At 46.6% G+C, this 16,853-nt stretch overlaps 1 protein-coding gene and 1 pseudogene across 1 annotated transcript in view; one reads left to right on the forward strand and one right to left on the reverse strand.

The window, feature by feature from the left end:
• Positions 1-16,853, reverse strand: part of MYH9 (myosin heavy chain 9) — an 889,869-nt gene that overhangs the window by 224,495 nt on the left and 648,521 nt on the right.
• LOC134964814 (5S ribosomal RNA) lies at positions 15,336-15,454 on the forward strand (annotated as a pseudogene).

The raw sequence follows: 16,853 nt of genomic DNA on the forward strand, positions 1-16,853 counted from the left end.
AAGCGAGTAAAAAGACTGCCCAAACCTGTTAGCGCTTTATATACATATCAATTAGCACCAAATCACTTATGCCCCCCCCCCCCCCCCCCCCCCCGTTTTGCACCCTGTTACTTGTACAGCAGTGTGGAGGTCAGGGCCAGCGTCTCTGCATCTTCTGTGAAGAGAAAATGGCGCTGGTCAGAGCTGTTTGGGCTAAGCCCCACCCACTACATAGCACTCTTCAGTCCCACATAAATTTATATTTATACTGGCGGGGGTCCCTTAACTAGTGCCTAGGTACTGTTTATTTTTTTTACTTATGCCAGTGCTGTTTGAGGTTCCCATACTGCCCAGGGCATCCCCCCCCCCCTGCAGTGCCGTGTTGTGTGTGTGAGCAAGGCGCGCAGCGCTACCGCTGCGCGGTACCTCAAACTCCGTCTTCTGCAGTCACTGAAGTCTTTTGATCTTCCTATACTCACCCGGTTTCTGTCTTCTGGCTCTGTGAGGGGGGTGATGGAGCGGCTCCGAGAACAAGCAGCTAGGCGCACCAAGTGAACGAACACTCTGGAGCTAATGGTGTCCAGTAGCCTAAGAAGCAGAGCCCCTGAACTCAGAAGAAGTAGGTCTGCTTCTCTCCCCTCAGTCCCACGATGCAGGGAGCCTGTTGCCAGCAGGTCTCCCTGAAAATAACAACCCTAAGTTTTTTCTGAGAAACTCTGGAGAGCTCCTCAGTGTGCATCCAGTCTCACTGGAGCACAGAATCTAACTGGAGTCTGGAGGAGGGGCATAGAGGGAGGAGCCAGTTCACACCCAAAGTCTTAGTGTAGCCATGTCTCCTGCGGATCCAGTCTATACAGCATGGTTCTTGAATGATCCCCAGCTTCCTCTAGGACGTATGAGAAAAGAGAATCAGATTACCGAATGGAGGCGGTTCTCTTCACATAGATACAGAGAGCCTGTACTACATCCAAAGACCACTCTTTAGATGACGCCTCAGGAGAATTAAAGGACGGAACCACAATCTCCTGATTAAGGTGGAAGGAAGACACCTTGGTGAAAAATCAGATACGGGTACTTACAGGATAAAGCACTCAAGTCCGAGACCCGTCTAGCTGAAGCAATAGCCAGCAAAAACAAAGCCTCAAGGGAAAGCCACTTAAGGACTGCAGACACAAGAGGTTCAAACGGAGACTCTTGCAAGGCCTCCAGAACCACTGACAGATCCTAAGGGGCCATAGATGGTACATAAGGAGGCTGACTCCGTAACACACCCTGTGTGAAGGTATGAACATCAGGTAGGGCAGCAATCTCTCTCTTAAACCAAACCGACAAAGCAGAAAGGTGAACCTAGAGGGAGGCCAGACGAAGGCCTAAGCCAGTGTAGGAAGGCCAACAGCTTGGCCGTACTAAAAACTTGAAAACGTCATGATTATGAGACACGCACCAAATAAAGTAAGCATTTCAGACCCTATGGTAAATCAGAGCAGAAGCCAGCTTACGGGCCTTCAACATAGTTTAAACGAACGCCTCAGAAAAACCCTTGGCGCTCAAGATGGAAGCTTTAAGAGCCACGCCGTCAAAGCCAGATGGGCCAAGTCCTGGTAAACACAAGGGCCCTGAATGAGGAGGTCTGGTCGTTGTGGAAGTAGAAGGGGACAATCCAGCGAGAGGCCCTGTAGATCGGAGAACCCGTGCCGCCTGGGCCACACTGGAGCGATCAGAAGTAGGTTTCCTCCTCCTTGCTTGAACTTCCGTATTACTCTGGGCAGGAGTGACACCGGAGCGAACACGTACGGCAGCCGAAAGTTCCATAGAATTGCCAGAGCGTCCACGAACGTTGCTCGAGGATCCCTTGTCCTTGCTCTGAAGGCTGGAACCCTGTGATTGTGTCGAGGTGCCATCAGGTCCACATCTGGAAAACCCCACTTGTCCACGTGAAGTTGAAAACACCTCTGGATGGAGGCTCCATTCTCCGGCGTGTACGTCCTGACGACTGAGAAAGTCCGCTTCTCAGTTTAGGACCCCAGGAATGAACACTGTGGATATGGCCGGCAGATGGCATTCTGCCCACTGAAGAATATGCGATACTTCCCTCATTGCCATGCGGCTCAGAGTGCCGCCTTGATGATTGATGTACGCCACCGTGGTGGCGTCGTCCGATTGTACTTGAACAGGCCTGTTCTGTATCAATGCTGGGCCAGGTTCAGTGTATTGAACACCGCCCGCAGTACCAGAATATTAATCGAGAGTAGATACTCCTCCTCGGTCCACGCCCCAACCTCTCAGATTGGCATCCATTGTCCGCAGGACCCAGTTGGATATCCAGAAGGGATGACCCCTGCTCAAATCGATGGTCCTGAAGCCACCAGCTCAGTGACAGGCGTACCTCCGGAGACAAGGAGATCATTTGAGATCTGATCCGGTGAGGCAGGCCGTCCCACTTGGCAAGAATTAACTTCTGCAGAGGGCGAGAATGGAATTGAGCATACTCCACCATTTCGAAAGCAGACACCATGAGACCTAGCACTTGCATTGCCGAATGTATCGACACGTGCGGACGAGATAGGAAGCATCAGGACTTTCTCCTGAGACAAGAACAACCGCTGGTTGTGAGTGTCCAATAACGTTCCCATGTGCACCATGCTCCGAGCAGGAACCAGGGAAGATTTCTTTCAATTGACTAGCCACCCGTGGGCTTTCATGAACTGGACAGTCAGATCTAGATGATGCAGGAGAATTTCTGAGGCATTAGCCAGGATCAACAAATCGTTCAGGTACGGTAGGATCCTGACCCCTTGATGGCAGAGTACAGCCGTCATTACTTTGGTGAAAACTCGCAGAGTCAATGTCAAACCAAAAGGTAACGTCCGAAATTGGTAATGAAGGTTGCCCACCGCAAACCTCAGGTACTGCTGAGGAAACACTGCAATAGGAATATGCAGGTAGGCATCCTGTATGTCCAGGGAGACCATATAGGCCCCAGGCTCCAAGGCCAGAACAATATAGCGAAGAGTTTCCATACGAAACTTGGAGACCCTCACATACTTGTTCAAGGACTTCAGATTGAGAATGGGCCGCGAAGACCCGTTCGGTTTCGGGACTAGAAACAGCGGTGAATAGTATCCCTTGCCTCTCTGAGCCAGAGGCACCTGTACTACCACTTCTGTGGTCAGGAGCGATTGTACCATCGAATGAAGAGTGTCTGCCTTCACCGGGTCCAAAGGGACGTCTATCAGGCAAAATTGATGAGGGGAACGTTTCTTGATGGATACGGCGTAACCACGAGTGACTACTTCCCTTACCCAGGCATTGGAAGTGGTCTTCAACCATTCCTGGGCAAAACCTAGAAGCTGGCCCCCACCCTGGGATTCCCAAGGTGAAGGCCCGTCCAGTCATGCGGCAGGCATGTCAGTTTTGGAAGCAGGCTGACTGGCAGCCCAGGCCCGCTTTGGTCTGGGCTTTGTAGGTTTGGAAGTACGAGCTTGCTTCGGGTACGCCTGCCCTTTTGCTTTACCTGGAGGACGAAAGGGCAGAGAGAGAAAGTACTTTTAGCCTTCTGTGTGGAAGGAGCCGTACTAGGTAGGCAAGCTGTTTTAGCAGAAGCCAGGTCAGCCACAATCTTATTGAGGTCATCGCCAAAAAGAACGTTTCCCTTAAAAGGAAGCACCTTCAGAGTTTTCTTAGAATCCATATCCACTGCCCAGGATCTCAACCAAAGGAAACATTGAGCCAAGATGGACATAGTGGCAGCCTTGGCCGCCAGCACCCTGGCATCGGAATTCCATAAGGTAAAGAGAATCCGTGGAAATATATGAGACATCATCTGGCAGGATCAGAAGCGTTGGAAGGTAGCTTTGCCTCCAGCTCCTGAGCCCATGCTTCAACAGCTTCAGCAGCCCATGTTGCTGCAAAGGTTGGTCTATACACAGCCCCCATTAGGGTGTAAATCGCTTTCAAACAACCCTCCACACATCTGTCGGTTCCTTCAGAGAGGTGACGGTAGTTACTGGCAGAGCGGAGGAAACTACCATGCGTGCCACATGAGAATCTACAGGCAGAGGAGTTTCCCAACTTTTACATAGCTCCGCAGAGAGAGGATAGCGAGCCAACAGTCTCTTATGCGGTGTGAATTTTGTTCCCCGATTTTCCCAGGATTCCTGACGTATGTCAGCCAGGTGATGAGAATGAGGTAAAACTAGTTTAACCACCTTCTTACCTTTTAAATCTGTCCAGATTTTTAGAGACAGCCACAGGCTCAGGTTCATCAGAGACCTGAAGAATGAGCCGGATAGCCTCAACCAAATCAGGTACATCCACCAGTGACTTCCCTTCCCCATCAGAAGCATCAGAGTAAGTGTCTGTGGGGCCAGTATATGCACCATTCTCCGCAGAGAATGTGTTCGGAACAGTGGTGGATTGTGAGGAAGTAGTGGCCCATTTAGAGGACGACTTAGTCTTAGGTGGGCGAGAGTGAGACTTATTTTTAGTCAGTGATCGGTTCAAGTGTTGAGATTTGATCCGCCACTGGCGGAATGACTGTAGGGACCATACACTGCTGCACTGGCATAGGAGGTCCTACAGGGGGCGTAAGTTTTGTTACCAGCTTATTTAACAACGTGGAGAAGGTAGCCCAAGGTGGGGCATTAGTTGCCCCCGGTGCTACCGACCCAGAGGGGGTTAAGGAACCCCCTGAACCTGAACTCTCTGCTGCCATGTTTTCCTCAAAAGTGACTGCAGCATCACCACCACGCAATGTGGGAGAAGCACCAGTTCCGTTGCCCCGTGAAGCTGACATAATAAGCTCAATATCAGGCAACCTAGTCAATTTTAGCAGTGATATACCTATCAAGAACTCCCGATGTAGCGTGACTTCCCTGTCAGCACAAACAGGGAATCCAAGAGATATATGGTGACTATAAATCACAAAGAAAATACACAGTAAGTATATCTTGTGAAATACCTATATCAGTTCACAAACCTGACGCACTTTGCCCCCTCAGGTTAACAGAATATAGGAGTAGCAAGCTGAGTGAAATACACGAGATGGCAGCCACATGCACACACAGTCACAATTGTACAATGCAGAAATTATACCAGACAATAAAACTGCACTGTACTAGTAATACAAAGTAATACTCACGATAGCTATATGTAAAACAGTAGATATAACAAAACACAGTAGGTACTGGATGTATATCAAAGGGTGTTTGTACCCCACAACCCAGAATGTATGCACTCTTTCTTAACTAACACGGTCACTTGAAAGGTAGAATACTTGTGTTCTGTAAAATGCACAGTGCTGGAGAGCAGGCGGCTTTACAGACGAGGATTTGCCCAAGCAGTCCCAGGAACAGCGCAGCTCCGTGTAATGGCGACTGACAGGGAGTGAGGGAGAGATATGCAGCTCCAGGGCGAGAACATTTACCCAAATGGCGCACTGGGGATGGGGGAGGGGCTACAGGTTACGCCTTATCACCCTGCTGGCTTCCACACCGGGCACTGCGAGCTATAATAAAAAACGGGTTTTATAGAGAAAAAACGTCACCTGTGCCCTGTGTCCCGATGGAGCAGCTGCCCTTTACAGTGTCCTCGTCAGCACGCACTTCCCGTCTCCCACAGACGCGCCGGATCGCGATAATAGCAGGCCAAAGAGACCTTGTACCTGCGTCACGCGATCCTGGAGGGCAGCGGCGAGTGTGTAACTGACCAAGAAAGACACCGGAGCCTCCGCTGTAGTTACCTGGCAACCAGGGTGCGGGAGTATACAGCGCCGCTGGAGGAGGGATGGAGCTGCAGCAGGGGATGTCTAACCGACATCCAGTACAGCTGCAGCCTTTGAAGTCTTCAGATTTCTTCTTTCTTCAGAAATTAGTTTATAATATGGGCTGCAGGAGCAGCCCTCCTGTTGATTGCCTGCTTACTGCATGGCAACAACTTACAAACTGAGCTCTTGTGAAAGAAATCGGGGTGATATAGGAGGTGGCGTTATGCATCTTGGGAAGAAGGTCAAAGCTTTGAGCCTGTTGGTGCCTGGGATCAAGATCCTACGCTACACCCCGATGCTAATCCTTGTGGAACCCAGTGTACCCCGCATCATCACTACGAGATAGATGTATAAGTGTGTAGATATATATATATATATATATATATATATATATATATATATATATATATATATACACACACACACACACACACACACAGGTTGAGTATACCTTATCCAAAATGCTTGGGACCAGAGGTATTTTGGATATGGGATTTATCCGTATTTTGGAATAATTGCATACCATAATGAGATATCATGGTGATGGAACCTAAATCTAAGCACAGAATGTATTTATGTCTCATATACACCTTATACACACAGCCTGAAGGTAATTTTAGCAAATATTTTTTATAACTTTGTGCATTAAACAAAGCGAGTCTACATTCACACAATTCATGTATGTTTCATATACACCTTATACACACAGCCTGAAGGTCATTTAATACAATATTTTTAATAACTGTGTATAAAACAAAGTTTGTGTACATTGAGCCATCAGAAAACAAAAGGTTTCACTCTCACTCAAAAAAGTCCGTATTTCGGAATATTTGGATATGGGATACTTATATATATATATATATATATATATATATATATATATATATATATATATATATATATATAAATAAAAAAAAAAAAAAAAAATATATATATATATATATATATATATATACATATACACACATACACATGTACTGTATGTATACGTATGTACATAAGATCCTTTCAGTATACCTCACATTGTTCCAATCACATCCTGTCTGATTGCATATATCCTCTCTATGACAGTGTACTAGATGTTTAATTACTTAACTGCTGAACAATTTTTTTTGACCAACTACATATTTATGTTTTTAGTCTCACCAGAGATTAAATATTCATCCTTTTTTCCAGTGTCTCTATAAACTGTTCATATTCAATTTTTGATTATTAAACATATAAGTGAGCACACCATTTTAATTTGAATTGAGCGATATACATATCTGGCTAGAAATACTGTACTGAAACATAAACATAGAAACATAGAATTTGTCGGCAGATAAGAACCACTTGGCCCAGCTAGTCTGCCCCCTTTTTTTTTTTATATTATTTTTATCTCTAACCTTATTTGATCCTTATTTCTTTGTAAGGATATCCTTATGTCTATCCCATGCATGTTTAAATTGCTCTACTGTCTTAGCCTCTACCACCTCTGATGGGAGGCTATTCCACTTGTCCACTACCCTTTCTGTGAAATAATTTTTCCGCAAATTTACCCTGAACCTCCCCCCCTCCAGTCTCAGTGCATGTCCTCGTGTCCTATTGCTTCTCTTCATTTGGAGAATGTTTCCCTCCTGGACTTTGTTAAAACCCTTGATATATTTGAAAGTTTCTATCATGTCCCCCCTTTCCCTTCTCTGCTCCAAACTATACATATTGAGATTTCTTAGTCTTTCTGGGTATGTTTTGTGATGTAGGCCATGCACCATTTTAGTTGCCCTCCTTTGTACAGTTTCTAATGTATTAATATCCTTTTGAAGATATGGCCTCCAGAACTGAATACAGTATTCTAGATGAGGCCGTACCAATGACCTATACAGTGGCATTATTACTTCTTTCTTTCTTCTGCCGATTCCTCTCCCAATGCAGCCAAGCATCTGACTAGCCTTCCTCATTGCCTTGTTACATTGCTTACCTGCCTTTAAGTCATCTGAAATAGTGACTCCTAGATCCCTTTCCTCCTCAGTAGTTTCCAGTATAGTGCCATTAATACTGTATTTAGCTTTAGGATTTTTGAGACCCAAGTGCATGATTTTGCATTTTTTGGCATTAAACTAATTGCCAGACTCTTGACCATTCCTCTAGTCTACCTAGATCCTCAATCATTTGTTTTACCCCACCTGGTGTGTCTACCCTGTTGCATACCTTTGTGTCATCTGCAAAAAGGCATACTTTCCCTTTAATGCCATTTGCAATGTCACCAATAAAGATATTAAAAAGCACTGGTCCAAGTACAGATCCCTGGGGTACTCCACTGGTAACATTTCCCTCCTGTGAATGCACTCCATTTAGCACAACTCTCTGTTTTCTCTTCTTCAACCAAGATCTTATCCATTCAATAATCCTAATATCCAATCCCAAACTTTCAAGTTTATTTAGCAGTCTGCGATGTGGAACTGTGTCAAAAGCCTTACTAAAGTCTAGATAAGCTATATCCATGGCTCCACCTTTATCCATCACTTTAGTCACACAATCAAAAAAGTCAATAAGATTTGTTTGACATGATCTCCCCCCAGTGAATCCATGCTGTTTGGGATCCAGTAAATTGCCGGATTTGAGATAATCTACAACTCTTTCTTTTAAGAGTGTTTCCATCAATTTCCCTACTACTGATGTAAGACTCACTGGTCTGTAGTTGTTTGCCTCTTCCTTACTTCCACTTTTGTGCAGTGGGACTACGTTTGCTCTTTTCCAGTCCCCTGGAATTACTCCTGTAGCTAATGACTGGTTGAATAATTCTGTCAATGGTGCTACCAGCACCTCTTTAAATTCTTTTAGTATCCTTGGATGTATCCCATCTGGCCCCATAGATTTGTCCACTTTCAGCTTTGAGAGTTCTGTTAGGACCTTCTCCTCTGTAAATGTACTTGTTTCATTTTCCTGAATATCCCTGCAACTTAACTGTGGCCCCTTCCCCTCTCTTTCAGTAGTAAATACTGAGCAAAAAATAAGAATTTACTTACCGATAATTCTATTTCTCATAGTCCGTAGTGGATGCTGGGAACTCCGTAAGGACCATGGGGAATAGCGGCTCCGCAGGAGACTGGGCACAAAAGTAAAAGCTTTAGGACTACCTGGTGTGCACTGGCTCCTCCCCCTATGACCCTCCTCCAAGCCTCAGTTAGGATACTGTGCCCGGACGAGCGTACATAATAAGGAAGGATCTTGAATCCCGGGTAAGACTCATACCAGCCACACCAATCACACCGTACAACTTGTGATCTGAACCCAGTTAACAGTATGATAAACGTAGGAGCCTCTGAAAAGATGGCTCACAACAATAAACAACCCGATTTTTTGGTAACAATAACTATATACAAGTATTGCAGACAATCCGCACTTGGGATGGGCGCTCAGCATCCACTACGGACTATGAGAAATAGAATTATCGGTAAGTAAATTCTTATTTTCTCTGACGTCCTAGTGGATGCTGGGAACTCCGTAAGGACCATGGGGATTATACCAAAACTCCCAAACGAGCGGGAGAGTGCGGATGACTCTGCAGCACCGAATGAGAGAACTCCAGGTCCTCCTCAGCCAGGGTATCGAATTTGTAAAATTTAGCAAACGTGTTTGCCCCTGACCAAGTAGCTGCTCAGCAAAGTTGTAAAGCCGAGACCCCTCGGGCAGCCGCCCAAGATGAGCCCACTTTCCTTGTGGAATGGGCTTTTACAGATTTTGGCTGTGGCAGGCCTGCCACAGAATGTGCAAGCTGAATTGTACTACAAATCCAACGAGCAATCGTCTGCTTAGAAGCAGGAGCACCCAGCTTGTTGGGTGCATACAGGATAAATAGCTAGTCAGATTTTCTGACTCCAGTCGTCCTGGAAACATATTTTCAGGGCCCTGACTACGTCCAGCAACTTGGAGTCCTCCAAGTCCCTAGTAGCCGCAGGTACCACAATAGGCTGGTTCATGTGAAACGCTTAAACCACCTTAGGGATAAATTGAGGGCGAGTCCTCAGTTCTGCCCTGTCTGAATGAAAAATTAGGTAAGGGCTTTTATATGATAAAGCCGCCAATTCTGAGACACGCCTGGCTGAAGCCAGGGCTAACAGCATGACCACTTTCCATGTGAGATATTTCAATTCCACAGTGGTGAGTGGTTCAAACCAATGTGATTTTAGGAGACTCAACACTACATTGAGATCCCAAGGTGCCACTGGAGGCACAAAAGGAGGCTGTATATGCAGTACCCCTTTGACAAACGTCTGAACTTCAGGCACTGAAGCCAGTTCTTTTTGGAAGAAGATCGACAGGGCCGAAATTTGAACCTTAATGGACCCTAATTTTAGGCCCATAGATAGTCCTGTTTGCAGGAAATGCAAGAAACGACCCAGTTGAAATTCCTCTGTAGGGGCCTTCTTGGCCTCACACCACGCAACATATTTTCGCCAAATGCGGTGATGTTTTGCGGTTACATCCTTCCTGGCCTTGACCAGGGTAGGGATGACTTCATCTGGAATGCCTTTTTCCTTCAGGATCCGGCGTTCAACCTCCATGCCGTCAAACGCAGCCGCGGTAAGTCTTGGAACAGACAAGGTCCCTGCTGGAGCAGGTCCTTTCTGAGAGGTAGAGGCCACGGGTCCTCCGTGAGCATCTCTTGAAGTTCCGGGTACCAAGTCCTTCTTGGCCAATCCGGAGCCACGAGTATAGTTCTTACTCCTCTCCTTCTTATGATTCTCAGTACTTTGGGTATGAGAGGCAGAGGAGGGAACACATACACTGACTGGTACACCCACGGTGTTACCAGAGCGTCCACCGCTATTGCCTGAGGGTCCCTTGACCTGGCGCAATATCTGTCTAGTTTCTTGTTGAGACGAGACACCATCATGTCCACCTTTGGTTTTTCCCAACGGTTTACAATCACGTGGAAGACTTCTGGGTGAAGTCCCCACTCCCCCGGGTGGAGGTCGTGTCTGCTGAGGAAGTCTGCTTCCCAGTTGTCCACTCCCGGAATGAACACCGCTGACAGTGCTATCACATGATTTTCCGCCCAGCGAAGAATTCTTGCAGCTTCTGCCATTGCCCTCCTGCTTCTTGTGCCGCCCTGTCTGTTTACGTGGGCGACTGCCGTGATGTTGTCCGATTGGATCAATACCGACTGACCCTGAAGCAGAGGCCTTGCTTGACTTAGGGCATTGTAAATTGCCCTTAGTTCCAGGATATTTATGTGAAGAGACGCTTCCATGCTTGACCACAAGCCCTGGAAATTTCTTCCCTGTGTGACTGCTCCCCAGCCTCTCAGGCTGGCATCCGTGGTCACCAGAATCCAGTCCTGAATGCCGAATCTGCGGCCCTCTAGAAGATGAGCACTCTGCAACCACCACAGGAGAGACACCCTTGTCATTGGAGATAGGGTTATCCGCTGATGCATCTGAAGATGCGATCCGGACCATTTGTCCAGCAGATCCCACTGAAAAGTTCTTGCATGGAATCTTCCGAATGGAATCGCTTCGTAAGAAGCCACCATCTTTCCCAGGACCCTTGTGCATTGATGCACTGACACTTGTCCTGGTTTCAGGAGGTTCCTGACTAGCTCGGATAACTCCCTGGCCTTCTCCTCCGGGAGAAACACCTTTTTCTGGACTGTGTCCAGAATCATCCCTAGGAACAGTAGACGTGTTGTTGGAATCAGCTGCGATTTTGGAATATTTAGAATCCACCCGTGCTGACGTAGCACCACCTGAGATAGTGCTACTCCGACCTCTAACTGTTCCCTGGACCTTGCCCTTATCAGGAGATCGTCCAAGTAAGGGATAATTAAGACGCCTTTTCTTCGAAGAAGAATCATCATTTCGGCCATTACCTTGGTAAAGACCCGTGGTGCCGTGGACAATCCAAACGGCAGCGTCTGAAACTGATAATGACAGTTCTGTACCACAAACCTGAGGTACCCTTGGTGAGAAGGGTAGATTGGGACATGAAGATAAGCATCTTTGATGTCCAGAGACACCATATAGTCCCCTTCTTCCAGGTTCGCTATCACTGCTCTGAGTGATTCCATCTTGAATTTGAACCTTTTTATGTAAGTGTTCAATGATTTCAGATTTAAAATCGGTCTCACCGAGCCGTCCGGCTTCGGTACCACAAACAGCGTGGAATAATACCCCTTTCCCTGTTGTAGGAGGGGGTACCTTGATTATCACCTGCTGGGAATACAGCTTGTGAATAGCTTCCAATACTGCCTCCCTGTCGGAGGGAGACGTTGGTAGAGCAGACTTCAGGAAACGGCGAGGGGGAGACGTCTCGAATTCCAATTTGTACCCCTGTGATACTACCTGCAGGATCCAGGGGTCCACTTGCGAGTGAGCCCACTGCGCGTTGAAATTTTTGAGACAGGCCCCCACCGTGCCTGAGTCCGCTTGTAAAGCCCCAGCGTCATGCTGAAGACTTGGCAGAAGCGGGGGAGGGCTTCTGATCCTGGGGAGAGGCTGCCTGCTGCAGTCTTTTTCCCCTTCCTCTGCCCCGGGGCAGAAATGAGTGGCCTTTTGCCCGCTTGCCCTTATGGGGACGAAAGGACAGAGTTTGAAAAGACGGTGTCTTTTTCTGCTGAGAGGTGACCTGGGGTAAAAAGGTGGATTTTCCAGCCGTCGCCGTGGCCACCAGGTCTGATAGACCGACCCCAAATAACTCCTCCCCTTTATACGGCAAAACTTCCATATGCCGTTTGGAATCCGCATCACCTGACCACTGTCGTGTCCATAAACTTCTTCTGGCAGAAATGGACAACGCACTTACTCTTGATGCCAGGGTGCAAATATCCCTCTGTGCATCTCGCATATATAGTAATGCATCCTTTAAATGCTCTATAGTCAATAATATACTGTCCCTATCCAGGGTATCAATATTTTCAGTCAGGGAATCCGACCAAGCCACCCCAGCGCTGCACATCCAGGCTGAGGCGATTGCTGGTCGTAGTATAACACCAGTATGTGTGTATATACCTTTTAGGATATTTTCCAGCTTTCTATCAGCTGGTTCCTTGAGGGCGGCCGTATCAGGAGACGGTAACGCCACTTGTTTTGATAAGCGTGTGAGCGCCTTATCTACCCTAGGGGGTGTTTCCCAACGCGCCCTAACCTCTGGCGGGAAAGGGTATAATGCCAATAATTTATTAGAAATCAGCAGTTTTTTATCGGGGGAAACCCACGCTTTGTCACACACCTCATTTAATTCATCTGATTCAGGAAAAACTATGGGTAGTTTTTTCACACCCCACATAATACCCTTTTTTGTGGTACTTGTAGTATCAGAAATGTTCAAAGCCTCCTTCATTGCCATGATCATGTAACGTGTGGCCCTACTGGACATTACGTTTGTCTCGTCACCGTCGACACTGGAGTCAGTATCCGTGTCTGGGTCTGTGTCGACCATCTGAGGTAACGGGCGCTTTAGAGCCCCTGACGGTGTTTGAGACGCCTGGACAGGCACTAACTGATTTGCCGGCTGTCTCATGTCGTCAACAGTTTTTTGCAAAGTGCTGACACTGTCACGTAATTCCTTCCATACGACCATCCAGTCAGGTGTCGACTCCCTAGGGGGTGACATCACTATTACAGGCAATTGCTCCGCCTCCACATCATTTTCCTCCTCATACATGTCGACACAATCGTACCGACACACAGCACACACACAGGGAATGCTCTGATAGAGGACAGGACCCCACGAGCCCTTTGGGGAGACAGAGGGAGAGTTTGCCAGCACACACCAGAGCGCTATATATATGCAGGGATAACCTTATATAAGTGTTTCTCCCTTCTATAGCTGCTGTATATGTATTTGCTGCCAATTAGTGCCCCCCCTCTCTTGTTTTACCCTGATTCTGTAGCAGGACTGCAGGGGAGAGTCAGGGAGCCGTCCTTCCAGCGGAACTGTGAGGGAAAATGGCGCTTGAGTGCTGAGGAGATAGGCTCCGCCCCCTTCACGGCGGCCTTTTCTCCCGCTTTTTTTAGGAAAACTGGCAGGGGTTAAATGCATCCATATAGCCCAGGAGCTATATGTGATGCATTTCTTTAGCCATATAAGGTTTAAAACATGTATTATTGCGTCTCAGGGCGCTTTCCCCCAGCGCCCTGCACCCTCAGTGACCGGAGTGTGAAGTGTGCTGAGAGCAATGGTGCACAGCTGCAGTGCTGTGCGCTACCTTATTGAAGACCGGAACGTCTTCTGCCGCCGATTTTTCCGGACCTTTTCGCTCTTCTGGCTCTGTAAGGGGGCCGGCGGCGCGGCTCCGGGACCCATCCAGGCTGAACCTGTGATCGTCCCTCTGGAGCTAATGTCCAGTAGCCAAGAAGCCCAATCCACTCTGCAATCAGGTGAGTTCGCTTCTTCTCCCCTTAGTCCCACGATGCAGTGAGCCTGTTGCCAGCAGGTCTCACTGAAAATAAAAAACCTATTTAAAAATTTTACTCTAAGCAGCTCTGGAGAGCTACCTGGCATGCACCCTTCTCGGCCGGGCACAAAAATCTAACTGAGGCTTGGAGGAGGGTCCTAGGGGGAGGAGCCAGTGCACACCAGGTAGTCCTAAAGCTTTTACTTTTGTGCCCAGTCTCCTGCGGAGCCGCTATTCCCCATGGTCCTTACGGAGTTCCCAGCATCCACTAGGACGTCAGAGAAATAATCATTAAGATGATCTGCTATTAAATTGTCTCCTTCAACAAGACTCCCAGTGTCCGTCTTTAGTTTTATAATTCCGCCTTTTGTTTTTCTCCTTTCGTTTATATACCTAAAAAAAGTTTTGCCTCCTTTACCCACTGACTAGGCCATTTTCTCCTCAGCTTGTGCCTTTGCACATCTGATTACCTTCTTTGTCTCCTTCTGTCTAACAAGATATATCTTTTTGTCTTCATTATTTTGTGTCTGCTTATATTTCCTAAAAGCCATCTTTTTTGCTCTCAATATTTGCTACTTCTTTTGCAAACCACACTGGCTTCCTTTTCCTTGTGTTTTTCCTAACAGTTTTGATACAAAGGTCTGTTGCCTTCAATATTGCACATTTTAATGTTTCTCACCTCTCCTGCACGGTTTCCAAGTTCCTCCACTCTGCCAAAGAATCGCTTACACATTTTCCCATCCCTACAAAATCAGCCTTATTAAAATCCAACACCTTTGTTTTTGTATGGGACGAGTCAGTCTCTATCTTAATGCTGAACCATACTGCTTGATGATCACTGGATCCCAGGTTTTCACCCACTTTTACGTCCGATAATCTGTCTCCATTTGTAAGTATTAAGTCTACTGCTTGTTCTATTAAAATTCGTCTGTGGGCTCATTCACGATTCAAGTGGGTGAACCCCTGTTGCGACAGGCGAACACGCACACCTGTCTAATGTGGACAGCAGATCCACAACTTTTTCTTTTTTCCAGACTATTCTTTCCTTTCTTTTTTTCATTTATTGTTCTCAATCTCCTATTTATCTGTACAACTTCTTTTTATTCTTCATCTACTTTTTTCTTTTTGATTGGCCAGGGTGTTCCCATTGGTCTGCGGGCCAATCAGCCATTTCAGTGCACTCTCATTAGTGTGTCCATAACACCGACCATATCTTTCTACTATCAAACCCCAACGTACATGCCTAATCTCGTCCGATCTTGGAAGCCAAACGTTGGTGGGCTGGGTCAGTACCTGGATAGGAGACCTCTAGGGAATACTCAGTGCAGTAGGAAGGCATCACAGGATTCATCAGACATTAAACACTAGCAGTATCACCACCTTTTTACTTTATTCTCTCTAGTTCCAGTATACTTCTTTCTCCAACTTACTTACAATATATAATAGGACACAGCAATTAACACGGACAATTGTGGTATATGTGTACTATTGTTATGATAGCGATGTGAATCCAGTGAGTGGGTCTTCCCTCACACCAATTGACCCCTTTGGATCTCATTAATACAAACTTGTTTTGTACTGATCCGAGACAGATGGAAGTGGAATTACCGGTATCTATCTTTCCGTATGAAATCATTGTTATATGCTGAAGGATCAAAACATTTTATTTTTAAAGATATGCAGCATTGTTGGATGTTTCATTGAGTGATTATTCTTATGTGAAGAACCATTAAAAGTTAAGTCTTAATATAATATTGAAATATTGTCTTGAAGAGTACACCCAAACAAGAGTCTTTTCTCCTGCCTCTCATATATGCACTGTCTCTGACTCGGGGTGCACCACCAAACGGACTGAAATAATAAGATTTTACTTACCGGTAAATCTATTTCTCGTAGTCCGGAGTGCTGGGGACTCCGTAAGGACCATGGGGATAGACGGGCTCTGCAGGAGACATGGGCACTTTAAGAAAGAATTTAGGTTCTGGTGTGCACTGGCTCCTCCCTCTATGCCCCTCCTCCAGACCTCAGTTAGAGAAACTGTGCCCAGAAGAGCTGACAGTACAAGGAAAGGATTTTGGTAATCCAGGGCAAGATTCATACCAGCCACACCAATCATACCGTATAACATGTGAAAACAACCAGTTAACAGTATGACAAATAACAGAGCATCAGGTCAAACCCTGATGCAACCATAACTTAACCCTTATTGAAGCAATAACTATATACAAATATTGCAGAAGTCGTCCGCACTTGGGACGGGCGCCCAGCATCCACTACGGACTACGAGAAATAGATTTACCGGTAAGTAAAATCTTATTTTCTCTAACGTCCTAGTGGATGCTGGGGACTCCGTAAGGACCATGGAGATTATACCAAAGGTCCCAAACGGGCGGGAGAGTGCGGATGACTCTGCAGCACCGATTGAGCAAACACAAGGTCCTCCTCAGCCAGGGTATCAAACTTGTAGAACTTTGCAAAAAAGTGTTTGAACCTGACCAAGTAGCCGCTCGGCAAAGCTGTAATGCAGAGATCCCTCGGGCAGCCGCCCAAGAAGAGCCCACCTTCCTAGTGGAATGGGCCTTAACTGATTTTGGCAGCGGCAATCCAGACGAGAATGAGCCTGCTGAATCGTGTTACAGATCCAGCGCGCAATAGTTTGCTTTGAAGCAGGAGCACCAAGCTTGTTGGAAGCATACAGGATAAACAAATACTCTGTTTTCCTGACACTAGCCG

The sequence above is a fragment of the Pseudophryne corroboree genome, chromosome 9 (assembly GCF_028390025.1).
Source record: "Pseudophryne corroboree isolate aPseCor3 chromosome 9, aPseCor3.hap2, whole genome shotgun sequence".
Classification (NCBI taxonomy): Eukaryota; Metazoa; Chordata; class Amphibia; order Anura; family Myobatrachidae; genus Pseudophryne; species Pseudophryne corroboree.